At 50.0% G+C, this 11,194-nt stretch overlaps 1 pseudogene across 1 annotated transcript in view; it reads right to left on the reverse strand.

Moving 5' to 3' along the window:
- Positions 1–10,418, reverse strand: part of LOC311228475 (heat shock factor protein 1-like) — a 58,874-nt pseudogene extending 48,456 nt beyond the window's left edge. The window contains exon 1 of the transcript in view: positions 10,411–10,418. The product of the transcript in view is annotated as a heat shock factor protein 1-like (transcript). The remainder of the gene's footprint in view (positions 1–10,410) is intronic.
- Between the last annotated feature and the right edge of the window lie 776 nt (positions 10,419–11,194).

Genomic DNA, 11,194 nt, shown 5'->3' on the forward strand with positions numbered 1-11,194 from the left:
GGTCTAAACTGACGCCACCTGTGGCATAGCAATTACATAAGGCACACTAGTACCAGCTGGAGACACTGGGGGGTTCCCTCCGGGTGTAAGGCCGGCAGGGTAGAGGAATGTTCGGGTGCAAAGTCTGGGTCAACGCGGAATAACGAGGCTCCAGATACAGGAGCCAGTGCAGTACTCCCTTGATCAGTAGACAAAGCAACAGCTATAATCCAGTATGCTCGACAGCATGGATGAAAGCTAGCCAGCCTCTTCCTAGAGGCGGGCTCGAGTGATGCTCCTCACGGGGGTAGATCCCACACGATAGTGGGGTAGACGGTTCTCTGCTCCAGCAGTCACGGTACCAAAGCAATATAATCCAACCAGAAAAGGTTCTGCAGTCGCCGGTGTAGGTTCTCCGGTGTACATATCCAACGGTTCTCATCTAGGACTCCTCGGGTGGGGGCACGAGTTTAGGCCGCCCAGCCTGGATAAGTGCACTAGCTATATACACGACGAACCGGTGGTAATGCTGGTCACTGAAGAACGGTAGCCGCACGATACACTATAAATGATAGACTATTACTTCACATTAGAATAAGTCGAACTCAACGGTACTGCGTTAAACTCTGACACTTTAGCAATCTATTCGCACGCGGTTCTCAAGGCTCTATTCAGAGGCAAAGTTGCCCACTTCACTGCACGTTGTCTCGTGGTGAAGGCTTTACTAGTAATGAACGAATTGCTGCTGTTTCCACCTGCGCCGTATTTATACGTAAGGTGAATTATCTATTGCCAACCTCAGTTCTGTATCGTATTACTGCGCAAACCTGGACATGTTGAGACATGCCTTGGCATTGCCTTTGAACTTGCCGTTGGGGGTATGGTCGTTGGCGCCTAGGGGTCGCTGTCCAATAGGAGAGCGAATATTATGGTATGGTTTGTACCCAGGTAAAGGGATATTCCGTGTATATATACAAAGAATATACAAGGGATATCAAATGATATAAAAATATTATACAAGGGATCTCAAGCAATAAATATATATATTCGGTTTAATCTGACCCTTTGTAACAGCCGCCTCCTAATTAGTCCGCACCTAATTAGATAAAGCAAAGACAGCTTAATCGTCTTGTCAACTACTCAATGTCTGTTGTGGGGAGTAGGGCAATTCACAAAGTCAGTGGGTCATGATCGTCATCAAGGGAGTCAGGGAGCCTTGGCAACTCTATCAGCCTCGCCACGGGTCGGGTGTATGTCCGTCCCTGGACAAGAACTTCTGCCGCTCTGACCTTTCCGTCGGCACCAGTGATCACTTTGCTTACGCGGCCGGCTGGCCACATAGCTCGGGGTAGTGATTGGTCCACGATCATGACGACTGTGTCCTCCGTCAAGTTGTCTCTATCTTTTACCCATTTCTGGCGTGTTTGTAGAGACGGTAGGTAGTGGAGGAGGAAACTGTTCCAAAACTTGTCAGCCAATACTTGACTGTACCTCCACATTCTTCGGCCGTTCGCTTCTTCAGGTCTGTACACCGTCTGTGGGAGCGCGGGTTCCAGCCGCCCCATCAAGAGAGTGTTGGGGGTGACTGGGTCGACATCAGCTACATCACTTGAGACGTAACCGAGGGGCTTTGAGTTCAATACTCCCTCGATCTCTGTGAGGACTGTCGTGAGGACTTCTTCAGCCACGGTCTGGGCCCCAAGCACGGCGTACAGGGCTGTCTTTATTGAACGTACTTCTCGTTCCCAGGTTCCCCCGAAGTGAGGGGCGTTCGGGGGGTTAAACTGGAAGTCAATCTGAGAGGGAGCGAGGTGGGTCTTAAGTTCTGGGCCCATGGCTTGGAAGCTCTCTTTCTCCGCCTTTGAAGTTTGTCCCGTGATCAGACAATAATATAGACGGTTTTCCTTTTCGCGCTGTGAATCTCCGGAAGGCCATGAGGAATGAGTCCGTACTCATGGTCGGAAGGAGTTCTATGTGTATTGCTCGGGTGGTCATGCATTTGAATACAATGCCCCACCTCTTCTCCATCCCTCTTCCTTTCTTCACGTAAAGCGGGCCGAAGCAGTCCATGCCGGTGGAGTGAAAGGGCTTGTCGCCAAGTCGGAGGCGACAGGGAGGCAGGTCAGCCATCCTGGGTATACTGGGCTGTGCTCGCCACTTGCGACAGTCTAGACAGGTCCGCTGGAAGCGTCGTACTGCTTCTCTTCCATTCAGTATCCAATAGCGACGTCGGATCTCAGCGAAGACTCTCTCTGCCCCAGCGTGGTGCACATCCTCGTCGTATTTCTTTATGATGAGCTTGGTGACCTTGTGTCGGCTGTTGAGGACTATAGGGAACTTGACGTCATCCGTTAAGTCCGGGGCTCGTCTCAGACGACCACCCACTCTGATGAGGTCATGGGCGTCGCGCTCAGGAGCCAGGTGGAGTAGTCTGCTGTCTGACAGGACTGGCTTTGATCCCTGCAGACAGTCTAGCTCCTCAGGGAACGAGTCTCTTTGGGCTCGCTGTAGCAGAAGGAGTTCTGCTTCTTCGTAGTTAGCGGCGTTAATGTCAGTAGTGGAGGGAACCTCAGGGTGGTGCCACAGGAATGTCTCCAACTGCGCACTCTCAAGGGTGGGGCAGTCGTCTATGTTAGGGTCGGTGGGGACTGGTGTGTGTGTCAACCCACAGAACATAGATTTCTTCATCTCTGCCTCCTCTTGACTAGCCTCCCGTGGGGTGGGGTTAGGCCACTCTTCTTCCGGGAGCTTGAGGAACTTGGGACCGTCACTGTAGATATTGTGACGTGTGAGGTCATCTAGGGACATCCCCCGTGTGATGACATCTGCTGGGTTCTGTTTCGTGTCCACGTACCTCCAGCATGCTGATTCTGTTAAGTCTTGGATCTCTGTGATTCTGACTCCCACGAAGACCTTGTATCTACACGAATCGGACTGGATCCATGTGAGTACGGTCATGGAGTCTGACCACAGGATTGTTCTTTGCACCGGGATGGTGAGTTCACGTTGGATTAACGTGGCGAGTTGCGCGCCTACCAGGGCTGCGCAGAGCTCTAGACGCGGGATCAATTGTTGCTTGCGGGGGGCTATCCTTGAGCGAGCCAGGATGAAGGCTGTGTGTATTTCTCTTCCCTCCTCTCGGGCCCGCAAGTAGGCCACCGAGCCGTAGGCTACTTCTGAGGCGTCGCTGAAGACGTGCAGGTCCATCTGGCACGTCTCCAGCCGCACTGTGGGTGGGAAGTAGCTGCGGCGTATGTTCACATTTGGGAGCGAGTTGAGTTCTTTTTCCCACTCTCTCCAGGTGGAAGCGAGGTGGTCGGGTATGGGGTCGTCCCAGCCCTGTTCCTTGTCCCACAGCTCTCGTACAATCATTTTTGCCCTGGTGGTGTAAGGTAGGATACATCCCAACGGGTCATATTGTCTGGCGAGTGTTCTGTATACACTCCGTCTGGTGGTCGGTAGAGAAGTCGACCTTCCCTGCTCCGTGGTCAGGGGTGTGTATCTGTAATGGAGCGAGTCTGTTTTGAAGCGCCAGACTAGTCCTAATGTCATTTCTTGGGCTTCACCTGGGATGGTCGCCATCCAGGTCTCGCTGCTTGCTGCCTTGTTCTCTGGGGAGAGGCTGCGCAGTACTTGAGGGTCGCTGCTGGCCCACTGCCGGAGATCAAAGCCGCCTTTGATCAGGGAGGCGCGGAGCTTGAGTAGGAGGGCTTCGGCTTCTTCTGGCGTCGAAACGCTTTGCAGACAGTTGTCTACGTAGAAACTCCTCTCTACACTTTGTCTGACCTCCTCGTCAGCTGCTGGGTCCTCTGCGACATGTTTTTGCTGTGCGAACGTAGCACAGCATGGGCTGCATGTGGTTCCGAAAGGGAGGACCTCCCATTGGTAGATGGATGGTTGCTCATCCCCGATCCTCTCTCTCCATAAGAACCGCAGCAGGGGCTTGTCCTCTTCCACTAGTCGCACCTGCAGGAACATCCCTTTGATGTCGCCGCTGATGGCCACCTTGTCTTGGCGGAAACGTAGCAACACGCCTAGTAGAGAGGGGCCGAGTGTTGGGCCGGGCAAGAGTTCTTTATTCAGATTCTGTAGTCCGATCTGGTAGCTGCAGTTGAACACAATACGATCCTTGCCGTTGTGGTGGACCTTGTGGTGGGGCACGTACCATGATTCGGTCGTCTGGTCGGCCTCTTGAATGTAAATTTTCTTTATGTGTCCCGCTGCGATTAGCTTGTCAATCTCAGCGCGGTACACAGTGGCTTGAGTGGGGTCTTTGGCTAGACGCCGCTCGGTGTTCAGTAGATATCGCTCCGTCGCTTCTTTTGAGGCGCGGAGGGTGGGCATACCCTCTCGCCTCAAGAGTGGAGTTGCGTATCTCATCACTCCATTGACCTCGACTCTCTTTGTCCTCTGCTCGAGGAGGGTTATGGCATAAGTGTCTTCCTTTGATCGAACAAGTTTCTTTTCATTCTTAAAGGGCATTGCGTCTAATGTCCATAGCCTCTCGACGTGCTGTAAGAGGGTGGTGTCTTCTTCTTTTATTCTTGAGTGGAGGCAACGAGTTGCTGCTGGTCGGTTGGGAGACCTGGAGAGGGGGCCTTGTAGTGTCCATCCTAGGCGGGTCTCGACTGCTGCTGGACAGCCTCTGGGCCCGATGTGGACCCGGTCCGTTGGGACGATGAGGTGTGCGTGGTCGGATCCTATGAGCAGGGTCGGGGTGGCGCCGTCGATGAGCGGTATAGGTAGTTGACGTAGGTGCACGTATTTTTCCATCAGCTTGGGGATGGGGTAGGTGTACTGTGACAGGCCTATGTCTTGGCTGGTGAAGGCGTTAGTAATCCTATACTGCTTCTCGGGCTGCCCGACTGCGGAGATCATGAAGGAGATTTTTTCACCCATTATGGTCTTCAGGTCTCTTATGTTACGGATTGTCATTGTTTCTTCGCTCCCCCGCAGACCCAGCCGGGCTGCAGCGGATGCGAGGAGGAGAGTCTTTTCTGACCCATCGTCCAGGACGGCGTAAGTGTCCATGACCTTGTCCTCGTAGCTTAATATCACTCTGACCACTTTCAAGAGCACTCAGGAGCTCCCGCTGCTGGCGGGGTCGATATACATGACGTTCACTCTCGAGCTACTTGGGGGTGCGAGTTTCTTGTTGTTGCTGTCATGCAAGACATCCAAGTGGGCGCCGTCACACTTGCTGCATTTCTTCTTTAAACGGCACTCGGCTGCCATATGGCTGCGCGCGCAGCGGAAGCAGCGGCGGTTGGCTTTGATCCACTGACTCACCTCGTCAGCGGTCATCTTCTTGAAAGTGTCACATTGAGACAGCCAATGTTCTTTCTCACAGTACTGGCATACAATCTTCCACTTCTCTTTCGTCGAGGGGGTGTTGTGGTTCTTGTGCTGCGGTACTGATTCGGCTTGGTGCATAACGGTCACCGACCGGCGGTTATCATTAGATCTCCGAGGTCCATCTCTTGGGCTTGGTCCACTCCACACGAACGTATCCAGTCGTAGGCTGCTGACTTCTCTCGCGAGGAAGTCGGCCAGGTCTAGGAGGGATGGCTCGGGACCGTCGGGATCACGGTGGTCTCTCTGCCGCCGAAAGCGCTCTTGGCGGGCTAGAGGGAGCTTCTCTAGTATTTGTTCTACATTAGAGTTAGCATATAGTTCATGTCTCCCTTTTTCCTTTTGGGACCCCAGCATCCCTACCAGGGATTGTACCTTGATAGAGAGGTCATCCAATGCTCTATTGTCTTTGGCTGGGGGGAGAGGGTCAATATTTCTTATTTCTTGTATCACGTATTCCCATATGCGTCCATAACGCTGGTCGAGGGCCACTAGAGCCGCGGAGTATGGGGTGCTTGAGTTGGAATATGCCAGCGCTATATTATGCGCTCTGGGCACCTTGAGATGCTTGAGGAGGATGGCATATTTGTACGACTCATCAGGGACGTCGGACATCATAGTCTCTAAGCACATCCGTAATTCCGTGTACTGTGCTCTGTCCTCGTGCGTAAAGTCTGGGAACGTCGGTGTGCCAAGGTACGATGCCATGGATGGCTGGCACATCGGTGAGCGTTGGGGAAGAGGCCTCCTGGGTGAGTCTCCCCGTACGTGTTTTCGTGGGCTGGTACTTGGTGGGTACCAGAGGCCGGGTACCCAGGTCCTGTTCCTCGGTGCTGACTGTGCGTCAAACTCACCCGTGAGTTGAGTCGGGGGTTTGTAGCGCAGTGACTCGGGGGTGAAGTCTGGGCTGTACTGGGCCTCCTGGTCCTGAGTACGTTGCTGCTGGTGGGCTTGACCTTCCTCCTCTTCCTCTTCCTCTTCTAGGTCTTCTAGGTCTTGAAGTCTTCTATTCAGTCTCTCGGCGGCGTAGGCCGGTTCTTCCCGGTTGCTGGGTCTCGTATGGACCGGTCGGGGAGGGGGTTCAGAGACGTAGATAGGATCCTTCTGTTGGCCGGGTTCCGGGTCACTTGGTCGGGTAGGGGAAGGTGCCCTAGACCCTTGTCGTGATGATGTCCTGGAGCTCCGTGCGGAGAGAGGGGGTGTCGCCCTGGCAATCAATTGTTCTATTATCTGCGCCTGCAGCCGGTCGCGCTCTGCTTCGCGCTGGGCGTGGGCTGCGTCGCGCTCTGCTTCGCGCTGGGCATGGGCTGCGTTGCGCTGTGCATTGGCGGCGGCGCGCTGTCCATCGGCGCGGTCTCTTTCAATGTTCTCTTCCGTCTGGAGGCGTCTGGTCTCCAGTCGTATGCGGTCGTCTTCACTCCTTTGTTGCGCCTGGAAGCGCTCTCGCTGGGTTGCAGAGTGTCCGCGTTCACTAAGGGCTTGCGCTTGGAGTTGCGCGTGAAGGCGCTCTCGTTGGTCTGCAGATTGTTCGCGCTCGCTCGTCTGTTGAGCCTGAAGGCGTTCTCTTTCCATGGTAGAGTGTTCGCGCTCACTTAGTTGTTGCGCCCGGAGGCGCTCTTGTTCCATGGAAGAATGTTCGCGCTCACTAAGCATCTGTGCTTGGAGTCGATCGCGTTCAGTGGAGGCTGCCAGGGTGGCGATGAATGCCTGCGCCAGCATCTGGTCCGCTTCGCTGGGGGATGACACTGACGGAGGTGATCGGCTTCTGACAGTGCTCGTTGGAGATCTGTTCTCTTGGCGCGCCCCGAGGTCCATCTCCTGGGCGCGCTTCTCTTCTGGTCGTGTGTCGGGTTCTGTCCCTGGAGCGCTTTATTTATCCTGGAGCTCTCCGGGGATTATACCGTTGACGTTGTCTGGGGGTATAGTCATGTCATGTTCCCCCTGGTCCCCCCCGTGAGCTTGGTCAGTTTCGTTAGAACCCACTAGGGTCTCTACTGGCAGGGTCGCCTGGTCGGTAGGATTTGACATGCTTTGACTATCCGCTTTATCCGCATTTAACGTCTGTTTAAAGCTAGGTATTAGACTGACAGCGTATTCCTCCAGATAGGGAGGTGGCTGACGTCTGCGCTGCGGGCGTTCTAGCTTGGGAGAGCCGCTTGGGGAGTGTTCACCGCTGGCCATGGTTAATATCAATATTATATTAGATATTACACTGATACCCTCCGGCTCGAAGGACCAATTGTAACTGAGGGGTACAATTCCCTGACTGTATTGAGACTATGGTATATTAAACCACTACTTAGTTATGTACTTTAATTACTGGCCATACAGTACATGAATATATATGGTGAACACCCACACAAGAACACGGCATTGACACATAAAGTTCTATTTGGAGGGTATTTATTATTATCAGCAAGCAACGTTAGGTTACAGATTGAGAATTATACTCGCGCTTGTAAGGCGAAGAACACACGTAAAGTAGGTCAAGAGCGTAAGTCAATGAGAATAGTAGGATGGGTCTAAACTGACGCCACCTGTGGCATAGCAATTACATAAAGCACACTAGTACCAGCTGGAGACACTGGGGGGTTCCCTCCGGGTGTAAGGCCGGCAGGGTAGAGGAATGTTCGGGTGCAAAGTCTGGGTCAACGCGGAATAACGAGGCTCCAGATACAGGAGCCAGTGCAGTACTCCCTTGATCAGTAGACAAAGCAACAGCTATAATCCAGTATGCTCGACAGCATGGATGAAAGCTAGCCAGCCTCTTCCTAGAGGCAGGCTCGAGTGATGCTCCTCACAGGGGGTAGATCCCACACGATAGTGGGGTAGACGGTTCTCTGCTCCAGCAGTCACGGTACCAAAGCAATATAATCCAACTAGAAAAGGTTCTGCAGTCGCCGGTGTAGGTTCTCCGGTGTAAATATCCAACGGTTCTCGTCTAGGACTCCTCGGGTGGGGGCACGAGTTTAGGCCGCCCAGCCTGGATAAGTGCACTAGCTATATACACGACGAACCGGTGGTAATGCTGGTCACTGAAGAACGGTAGCCGCACGATACACTATAAATGATAGACTATTACTTCACATTAGAATAAGTCGAACTCAACGGTACTGCGTTAAACTCTGACACTTTAGCAATCTATTCGCACGCGGTTCTCAAGGCTCTATTCAGAGGCAAAGTTGCCCACTTCACTGCACGTTGTCTCGTGGTGAAGGCTTTACTAGTAATGAACGAATTGCTGCTGTTTCCACCTGCGCCGTATTTATACGTACAGTGAATTATCTAGTGCCAACCTCAGTTCTGTCTCGTATTACTGCGCAAACCTGGACATGTTGAGACATGCCTTGGCGTTGCCTTTGAACTTGCCGTTGGGGGTATGGTCGTTGGCGCCTAGGGGTCGCTGTCCAATAGGAGAGCGAATATTATGGTCTGGTTTGTACCCAGGTAAAGGGATATTCCGTGTATATATACAAAGAATATACAAGGGATATCAAACGATATACAAATATTATACAAGGGATCTCAAGCAATAAATATATATGTTCGGTTTAATCTGACCCTTTGTAACACATATAATGGCCACAGCTACAGTGTACATTGATTTAATGTATTTAAGTAAAAGTCCAACAACACGTCATTGTATCTCCTCTCTCTTTTGCGGTCTGCCTTGATTTTGTGACAGCTTTAAAATAAATCATGATTGATTTGTAACCAACGTCCCTACTTTGGTAATAAATCATTCAACATGAAGACAGACCTTCATTAAGTCCCCTTGGAGCTCTTGATGAAATGTTTGCGTTGCCTCAATAGTTTAGATCTGAATTGAAAATTGGTGGTAAGATTAAAACTGTTAATGAAACTACAGAGGGAGGGTTTTTGGCACATGAGTAAGTGTGCATGTAACATGTGTGAAGATACAGGCTACAGGGGTACAATATATGCATTACATAAACATGCGGTACATACTGTATACAATATTGCCCCCCTGCGGTTTTTTCCATTTTTTCCCAATTAAGTTTTAATGGGAGTTTTTTTCTAATAGATTTATCTGTACTGGGTGTTTAATATCATGGGATGTGTACCATATGGAATACGGACCTGTGAAACCCAATGTGCAACAGTGATAATGGGCTACACCGATTAACTTGACCTGACTGGATGTGGCCTTGTGCCTTATTTAGCATGGGAAGAATATTATGATTATATCCAGTGCCCACTTCCAGATTAAATCCACACTGAACACAATATCCAACTGTGAAAATATAAATAATACCGTTGAAATGAAAGGCATTAGTCATCCAACGGCTCTTGTTGGCATAACTGTTTAAAAGCAGCTTCACAAAAGTGTGTGATAGTGTTTTATCTGCATTAGATATAGGCTACTAGCTAGATTTTTCAGTTAAAGAGTGGTAAATTGTAATGGATATTCTAATGCCAGAACCTAAGACACAAACTAGATGAGACAAGGTACATAGAGAAAACCCAACACCGGTATTTTAATTTACAAGGGACAATGGTACAGGTGAATAATTGAATCAGGGGTGAACAGATCAAAAGACAAAAAAGGATAAAGTCCAAATGAAAAAGCAACACAGAGCATTGTCCAAAAGACAAGTGAACAAAGTAGCAAAATAAACCACAGGAACAAGTCCAATTGCCTGGGAAGATCAAATATACCCAAACTCATGGGGCAAAACAGAGTATCCAGGAGGACCAACAAAAGGGGACAGGCAGGAGAATCACCAGACGGGGTAGTCAGGACGAGACTGTGACAAAATAAGGTACAAAGTTATAAATCTCAAACGGTCAAAAACACAGAATAGTAACTAGGAATCAAAAACACAAGAATGCACAGGACTAACGTTATGTAAGTCCAGTGGTGTAAAAAGTACCCAGAAATTATACTTAAGTGAAAGTATGGGTACCGTCTCAAAATCGTACTCATGTAAAAGTCAGAGTATCTGGCTAAAAACACACAAGTCTAAACGTTTCTACTTTTTGAGTAGTAGTAAATGTAAAAACTGTTTTGTATTGCAAGGGATAGACCAGGGGCCTCAAACTAGCTAGCAAACTTACCTCGACATGTTTCTTCAAATTCAATGGAGAATTTTTGAAAGCAGAAATGTCATGGCAAAGGAGACACTTCATTCTATAAGAATCAGTGTTGACTGCAGCCAAAGAGAACATTTCATGGAGTTAGGGCCATGGGTGCTCGTCTTGTCCGTCCACGCCGACCGTTTCGTCCTCTTCATCACTCGTACTATCGTTTGTGGCCATCTTCTTTAGCTTGTCACTCTGACTGTCTATTCTTCTGATAGCAGGTGTTTAATCAAAGATCCCCGCTTTCTAGTCTTGCACAAGGACCAATCCGCATAAGTATGGGTGGGTTAATCTTCCATTGATGAGGATTTGATTGGGTGTTTTTAAATAAAGCGGCCGCAGGATTAACACTTTCAGCGCCACGCCTTGTTTTCCGTTTTACCGCTTGAATGCCACCATCGGCGCCAATGTTAACGTTAATATCGCCTAATCTATGTTTTAAATTATGGCTATGTGTCTAATCTGCCCATCGCATTATCAAAGACTATTTTCCAGTCAGTGCTGTGAAGGCAGATTGTTTTTTTATCGCGTCGTTGCCGTTTCAGAGCAGTTAGAAAAGCCCCCATTTTGATATAAAAAACAGCTCATTCTGGAGCATTCTATGAAAATCGTCTTTTAGTGGAATATTCCACAACGTTGATATTCGTCTGCCTTTTTATGAATCGTTTTCAAATAAACGCTAGATGATCAATATTATACGTGCACGCACGCACATTACGGCCCGCACACTGATAATCGCTCCGTTGACTTTTACAGTGAA

This window comes from Notolepis coatsorum (genome assembly GCF_963971535.1).
Source record: "Notolepis coatsorum genome assembly, chromosome: 5".
Lineage (NCBI taxonomy): Eukaryota > Metazoa > Chordata > Actinopteri > Aulopiformes > Paralepididae > Notolepis > Notolepis coatsorum.